Genomic DNA, 9359 nt, shown 5'->3' with positions numbered 1-9359 from the left:
TGGAAATATTTTGATTTTCGCAAAGCATTTGAATACACTTAACTGTGTGCAGATCAAAATTTTTTATTCACCCAGATTTTCATGTGGACGTATTATGCCGTTGCATCTGTACGTCTGTCGACAATTTGTTTGTGGACACTCTACAGCCACAGGTCACAATTCTTATCTGATTTTGACGAAACTTGAAATAGAGGTTTATCTCCAAAGTTCCTAGTTCCCTTTGATAATGGTATGTATGGGATCGAAACTTTATGGATTATGGCCCCTGATTGTACGAAAAACCACGTTTTTAGCTTGTGGACACTCTAGAAGTAACAATTTTCATCCGATTTTGATGGAACTTGAAATGCATGTTTATAACCCAAAGATCTTGGTTCCTTTCGATATTTGCGCATATCGGACTGAAACTTCCTGACAAAATGGACGCTCCTTGTACGCAAATAGTGTAAAAAGTATGTACTAGTAAATACTAAGGTAGTGGACCCTCTAGAAGTCACAATTTTTATCCGATTTTGATGAAACTTAAAATATATCATTATATCCCAAATACCTCGGTCCACGTTTAGCTTGTTCTCTATCCATCTCTTGTAAAATGTGGGCGTTTCTTGCCTGGCAACCGTTGGTAATTATTTGTCATAGAAAATGACTGCAGTTGTGCCAAAGTTATATAAAGCATCATTGAAACCTGTGGATTAATCTCCCTTTTCATTTTGATAAGTTGTCAAAAGCCTAATAGAGAAAAAAGGGAGAGACATCAAAATTTTGCACACCCATACAAAATTTCCTGGGGTTTGACTTGAGCAAAACTATAACAATAACTGGTTGGTCAGTACCCTGTTTATCACTGTCTTTAAGTACAACTGTCAGAACAAGATTATCTACAGACCGGATGTAAATTAAGGTAATATGACCAAAGTGTTGACATTAGTTTAATGTTTCACAATTATTCATGGACACTGTGTGGTATAAAGGAATAATCTTTTGGTGCAAACTGTACAGACATTAAATATAATAACTTGGGAGACTTAAAACAACTGAGTTGCTAATGAGCATATTTCGGTAAGTTGGTTTATAAAGAAATGCAATTACATATGATTTTTAAAAACAATGTTTATTACATGCACACTGACTGATACATTGTTAATCATATACAGAACAGTATGAGTCATATATCTTTCAAAATACATTTCTGAATCTTGTATGTTTAAGTTTTCAAAACGGCAATTAATTTTGTTGCAGCCTAAACCAGAACCTCTTTGATTTACTTCAATATTAAACATTTGATGTGTATTGATATACACGCCATATGTTACTTTGAAGAGCTGTGGGTAAACCTAATACAATAGGATTTTCATTACCACCTTACAAAAATTTAATTAAATTACTTCAACATGCTTTTTTTTCATACAAATCGATAGGATTATGTCATGATAACTGAATACGTATGACCAGGAAATTACCTTTAGTTACATTCTAAACAATTTCTGGAAAGAAGTCTGTGAGTAAGATTATGGTGTTTGTAAATACATTATAAACATGAGACTTAGCCTAACACTAGATTGTCAGAACTTTTAACACATGCGCTGAAAATTCATAGAGAAACTAATAGGGATTGGTCAATAATTAGGGACTTTCATTAATTAATTAGTATGGAAAATACTGAATGTCACTGGAATATAATTTCTTTCATCCCAAATCCGGTAAAAAAAACTAGGTGGTTTTCATACTCTCACTCTAAAAAAAAAAAGAAGATAGGTTGCCAGGCAACAAAACATACAAGGGATGTTGCATATTTATTCTATTGTAGGTAATAGCAGGGGGGGGGGGGAATTTAAAACACAATTTCATACAGATCAACTTATAATTTTCGTCCTTTGAGGGTTCACAAGGTGCTACAAACTGAAACAAGTGCCATAACTCTGGAAGTAATTTACAAAAATTGTTGTAATTCAACACCATTTTTCGTTTTACTAATTCAAATAATGCATATAAATTTCATACAGATCAGATGATGACTTCTCAAGAAGTAATTATTAGAGATTGCTGAAATTCAATAGGCTTCTTTGTTTCACTAATTTACATGATGCATATAAATTTCATACAGATCAGATGATAACTTTTGTCAATTGAGCGTTCACAATGTTCAATAAAGTGAAACAAGGGCCATAACTCTAGACGTAATAAATGGAAATTGCTGAAATTCAATAGGCTTCTTAGTTTCACTAAGTTAAATAATTAATATAAATTTCATACAGATCGGATGATCACTTTTGTTGTTAGAGTGTTCACAAGTTTCCACAAAGTGAAACAAGGGTAATAACTCTAGACATAATTAACGGAAATTGCTGAAATGCAATGGGCTTCTTCGTTTCACTAATTTAAATACACATGATAACTTTTGTCGTTAAAATCGTTCACAGGGTTCAACAAAGTGAAAAGTGGGCGAATAAATTTGATTCAAATTTTATTAATACATGTTCAAGGAATTATTATTTTTACATATGCAGTACAAAGCTGTACATGCAAAACCAAATCAAGATTTTGAATTCATTGATTTCTATTATAAAAGTCACCTTGACGATTAAACAAACTTTCAGAAACGCATCCAAATATATGTAAACTTTATATGGGTTTAGATTGTGCAATGATGGAATTCTGGACCACAGATCAATGATATAACAGTTATAAATTACAAAGACATGAACTCCCATATACTAGGTTACTCTGCAGTCATGCATAAATAACATGTGTAGAATTATTTTTTGGTATAATAATTTACTGGGTCATTTTCTCTCAAGTATCAAACAATGTAATAACAACTAGAATGAAATGATTTGTACTATACTATATAGAACACTAAGGCTATCATAATCAATATCATAAATATAACAATTTAACAATACATATCAGTACATGTATAGATAATGTATAATGAGGCTTAAAACAATAGGGGACTAGGAGAACACAAATCTAATTATAATAAATAATATAAATAGATTAAAATATTAATAAATAAATAATATAATATAGATAAATTAAAATATTAATATTATGCATACATGTAATTGATTTGATAATGCTGTATAATATCTTCTCTAATTTAAAACATTACTCATTTTTTCCAAATACAATTTAATTAAGAGTTAAAACTGAACACATCTTGAGAATGAGGACATTTTCCATGGATAAAAAGAAAAAATGAATAACATATAATAATATTAGAAAATGCTCATTATCACCCTGTGCATCACCAAGAGATAAACTGGTATATATACAACCAATATGTAACAATGTACCCTACATTCTCTAATGATACAACTTTTGACCTACTTGTGAAATGTCAGAATCTATCAATTATCTAGCTCTGTAGTGACTAATGGAATCCAAATAATTATCATTTGGTTCATTTTGGCAATTAGTTTCGAGGTATGGGATAGAAGCTATTCCAGTAGAAATAAACATAGAATAAAATAAAATGGTCCTGCCGATATGGTATATCTATTCTAAAAGACACTCATTTATACTTTGGTTTGATACTTTTATTGTACATCTTTCCTAGTTACATTAAACAAAGTATCAAAAGCTATAATCTTGAGTAATCTAAAAACTAAATCGACAAATTAGTCTTTGTAAACAATCAAATATGGTGCAGTAAAGAAATTAACTATGTCTAGAAATATATATTTTCTAATTGTGAAAATTTTTAATTAAAAACACTTGTTTTATAAAATATTCTTCTCCATACTACTATTGAGATTCTTGAAATCATATATAACATAAATAATAAAAATACATGCACAGGACATTATTACATAAATCAAATATATTCATAATTTGTGCAAATTCATATTACAAACGAATGTCATAGGTGATAAGTTTATAACTTAGAAGAATTCTGTAGGCTTCAAACATTTTCAAAATAGCAAAATAAGAATCAAACAACAGAATCAGAAAGGAGGCATCCTTTAAAACAGACACTTGGATTCACGTCTGATTAGTCATTTTGGAAGTTGGTAAATAAAGAAATTGACCATTATAAGAAAGAGAAGTCTTTAATTTACTGTACTTTTCATTTGTACGATCTAAAAGACAAACTTCAAAATATACATGGAACAAGAGACTAGAAATTCTGACTAGAAATAAATGTCTAAAAACATTAAAAACATGGGACATGGAGACTTAAATAAAAATGGGAATATTACATCAGATCATTCTTCGTTATTTAAACTACTTTCATTGTTAGATAAGAATTTCACAATAAAATATATTCAAGTATTTTGATCTTTTTAAAAATGCTTAAATTCATAGGTAGGATATAAATATTGAACTGACTATGAACAATATTCTTTCATAATATCAAATAAGAACATTTTGTAAATGGATAATTTAAAGATACATTATGGGAGATTCGATAAGGAGTTGGCAGTTCTCACTATAATAATTAAAAACTAGATAAGGTAAAGGCCATTTGCTGAAAATTTCATTCAAATTGATCCACTATGAACCGAGAACTAAGCAAATGAAATTTCTGCCTAGCATCGGTTCTCATTACTAAAGTCAGTACAATTTATAAACAGCATAGTCTCGATTATCCATTTAATCATTTTAATCGAGAAGGAAAGTTATGCAGTAAATCAGCTCACAATCCACTTAAGATCGCAGGCTAGCGATGCCATCTAGAGTTGATTATGGTCTTGATAAGTTAATTAATGTCTAATTAATAATTTAGATAACATTTCAGGACTAAAGAAAGGCCTGCAATAGACAGATTTAGCTCTTGCATAATGTATGTTTAACATTTCTAAGAACATATGGAGTTCTATATTTGATCAACCATGTTAGTAGGGATTTAAATTTCATAAACATTTCGTTATTTCATCAAAGAACTAGCATGGCTAGATAAAATTGTATTATTACTGTTCTGTAACAGACAAAAATAAACAGTTCCTTTGAGAAATGTTAAATATTTAAGGCCCCATTCAACTTCATGAAAACATGATATTATTATACCACAATATCATAAATTATGAGATCAATTGTCTATTTAGTTCCCCTCGTTATTCAAAACAATCAACAGTTGATTATTTTTGAAAGATTAAGTAAATTAGATATCAAACAGTTGACAAACAGTTGGATATAAACATTTTCTAAGAGTTGCTGACAGTAGAAAAGTTGATTGGGGGCTTTAATTATAAGTGTCTGAGCCTGACTCTAAACAGAATTATTTCTATGCCAAATACATTTTAGTACACAAACATTTTATGTACTTAAATATAGTCCTTTTAAGAAAAGATTTTATATGTGTTTGTCACAAAACCATTGATAAAGGTTACTCCTCCTTTTTTTTTTAAACAAACAATCTGATGATAATATTGTGAAGAAGAAAGTTTAGATGAGTACTATGTAGTACCAATAAGAACATTTACTTGATCAAGATATTGTAGATCTCATCATCTTCTATAGGATAGTATTTAGTTTTAACGAATACACCTGAAAAGAAATTACAGTTTTATTTCAGTTCAGTAATTATATTACTTCATAAACTATAGGTCAATACAGTATATAATAGCATATTAGGTTACCAGGTGTTGATATTATGCCGAATACTTTGTAAAACAATCAATAGCCTATTTCTAACGGTAAACAATATAGTTAATCGCTCTCCTCATTGTCACAGCCTTTCATGTACAGTATATCTATCCATGAACATTTAAGTAAACAATATAGTTAATCGCTATCCTCGTTGTCACAGTCTTACATGTACAGTATATCTATCCATAAACATTTTAGTAGACATGTGTATCATATACGCCCTGTAGGCTAGCGGTTTAAGACCATATTTTTTCCGATACCCCTACCTATGGTAGAACAAAGGTTATTTGGTATAGTTGTGAAGGTAATTTTATCGACATTATGAAATCGGTTCTTGGGCGATTTTCAAAACGGGCTATAATAGTTATTTCTCCTGGTTTCCATAGCAACGGTAAAGAATTATAGATATCCAACTATTTAATGACTAAGAAGCTTCAGATAAGCTATATTTTGTGTTTTTCTCCAGTACACTCTGTGATTTAAATAAAAAAATCCCAAATAGCACACACAATATCATGTTCTTGTTGGTGGCGCAATTCGAAAAAAGCCTACAACTTCGTCTATTCATGTATGAATGACATACAATTAGGCATGATGATTCCTTGGACAATTGCGCCTCAATTGACGGATTTCGAGTTTAGAAATTGACTGTCATGAGATAAGAGAAAGCGATAAAAATTGAAAATGTTTTTATTAATTCTCTACTTATCGTGTTAATGTTATTGTTTCCTGGGGTAGTTTAGTTCCTGTTTAATTTATATATTGTGTTATCACTACTTATAGTGTTACAGTATCTGTTATTGAATATGACAAAGTGCTCAATATTAAGACCATAATTTATATATGTAAAATATTTATTTAGATACATTGAACCAATTTGAACTCCACATCTGCGAACCCTTTGAACCTCACGTTATTGATCTACAATATAAACTGTGCTGTCCACTACATATATATACGTACATATTTGTACGTATTTAATTACGGACTGAATAATTTCCAGATGTAGTGATAATGCTTTTGATTAAATAGAATGTAATACGAAGGTATATATAAGACCCTGAGACTAGCAGAGAAAAGCAGAGGAGAACGAAGATCGGCCTTGGCCGAAGGGTGGAATGGTTGTCTTAATGTACCATGTTAATGTTATTGCTATATTCCTGATGTAGTTTAGTTCCTGTTTTATTTATGTTCCTGTTTTATTTATGTTCCTGTTTTATTTTCTTGTTCCTGGTGTAAATAAATTTTATATTTACAAAACTGATATTCCGTCATCACTAATAGTGTTACATTAACACTATTTATCACCCAATAATACATTCTACAGTAGTTATCGCTTGTGTGATATATTTCATAATCTACTGCGATATCTCCTAGATATCGCTTTACATGAATTTGATTGGTCAGTTGAAAAGGAACAACTTTTTTTTATTTTCAAAGAACAGTTCATTTCTTATTAAAAGTAACTTTTTTTTAATTAAAAATGAAATATTGTTATTCAATTGACCTTGATGGAAACACTGGGTCAATATAAAGGACTTTGCAATGGTTAAATTGCTGTCAAAAAATGATGAATCACTATGCCGTAATGTTCAGTAAAAGTGAAATCTACAGCAAAGAATTATATTTATCTATTTGTGCATGTAAGGAGGGATTGGGTGATAAAATCTCCTACTCGTCTTTTTTGATATCAAAAAAGACTGGTAGGAAATTCTTTATGTAAAGATTTCGGTCCACTTGGTCTTGGAAACTTTTATGCTTGTTAACCAACATAATATCCAACAATAAGGTGTTAAGTCGTACTGAAATTTTGGATACATGTACCAGCTACATGTAATATGTTCCAGTCGCATACTATCTCCAAATGCACCAGGACTTTGCATGTTTTTGGACAGACGAAAAGGTCAAACACTTTCTATCGCCACTATTATGTGAACAATTAAATATAGAAGACCTGTTACTTCTGAAGGAGCTGCTAGTGCTATGTGAGATTTGGCCACTGACACTTTGATCAAATCTATTATCGGTAAAGAAACCCCGACCATTGGTAAAAGTACAAAAAAATATATTGGGCCATATTGAAAATTTGCCCAAGAACCAGTTTTGAGTTCTGGGGATGTGACTTGATCAAAAAATATCCAAAGTATTTTGTTCTACCTCGGGTAGGGGTATCTCGCCATTTACGCCCCTTTTTGGGCCTTAGCCGCTAGCCTAGTGGTACTTGGAGGTATCTTACTGATGATAATCTATAGTGTAAGCTATGAGTGATCATTTAGGGTATTGCAGGAAATTAGCCTTGCTTGAGACCAATAACTTATTTGACATAATCCCTAAAAAGCCTCAGTTGGATGTTTTTCTTTTAAAAAAATTTTTATTGAACAAAAAGGTCAGATCTATACTGTTTTTCTATTTAATAAAGATGTATTCATCACTAGCTAAATAAACTGTTCTAAAAACAAAAATAGGCCTAGCCTTTTTCAAACTTTTTAGATTTGATTATTGATGACCATATGCTGCAAACTATTTGACTAATGAAAATATTACTTAATTAGTCTGCCGCACAAGCAGTCAAATCAAAGTTTATTTCAAACCATGTTATTGGTGTATTACAATGCCATACTAGAAGCTGTTCCTTGCCAAAAGGCACTACTGCCAAAGGACAATCAGACTGAAAAAATCTCAATGGATGTCTTCGGTCAACAAAGAGACCGGTTGGTTCCTTAAATTGGTAAAAAGACCAGACGTAACCGAAGAAAACAAAAACAACATACAGAGTAAGCCGTGATCATGAATATTCAGAACACTAAACCAGGGTCTTGTCACGAAAGAGCCTGCGCCATATAACTTAGGCCTACATGTAAATTAACTGGCCCGGACACTAGTAGATAAAATTATTATTATCGACCTGTTAGTGTCAATGAGTAAGTCAGTAAGTTTGCTAAACATTACATATTTTTGGAAAATGATGTATCATTTCCATTATTACCGGTACATATCTCTCTATATATATATATATATATATATATATATATATATATATGCAAACAAAATATTAGACCCATCTTTCAAAATCTTTTTAATTACCTGCTGTAGGATGTAGTCTATACAAGGAAATTGTTCAGGATTTTGGATTTACTCCAGTTGGTGTTGTTGACGTCATGTTTTGTAGTCCAAAATTCGATGTTGATATTTCCCCATCAGGCTGCTGATTTGGTAATTTTAGTTGTGGCTGCCAGATCAGGCTGTAATACGTCGCCAGGACGATAGCAGCCAGTGAAACTGCTAACACGTAGGCTAGAACTGTTGCTAATCGTATCCATTTCTTGTTGGTTTTAGTAGCCATCTTACTTTTGTTTTTGTCGGTCGTGAACGTAGCCGTAGGCCCTTTGACCGCATTTCCTGTTGCATTTCCGTGGTATGGTGCGTTCGTATCGTCCTTTTCCATGTTATTCTCAGTAGGCCTAGCTGTCTTTATAAGGAAATAACCGCAAACGGTTATACTGTTACACCCTTTACTTTGATGCGATTTATTATAATTACTTTATTGATCGCAATGAAACAAATTGCACAGCTCCCTCTGGCGATAAATAGATCTAACGGAAATAGAAATATAAAATACGGAGGTCCAGAGATGCCAAGCCCTCCATTGCAGCATAGATAATCTATGATTGCAGATACGGCCACGATGGAGCTTTGGGGGTTATGCAAATGGCCACACGAGAACGAGAACAAAGAACATATTTAGGAGGTTAATTAGCTTTGCCTAC

The sequence above is a fragment of the Patella vulgata genome, chromosome 5 (genome assembly GCF_932274485.2).
Source record: "Patella vulgata chromosome 5, xgPatVulg1.2, whole genome shotgun sequence".
In the NCBI taxonomy this organism is placed as follows: Eukaryota; Metazoa; Mollusca; class Gastropoda; family Patellidae; genus Patella; species Patella vulgata.
The sequence above is the reverse complement of the archived record's forward strand: the minus strand, read 5'-3'. Positions refer to the sequence as shown.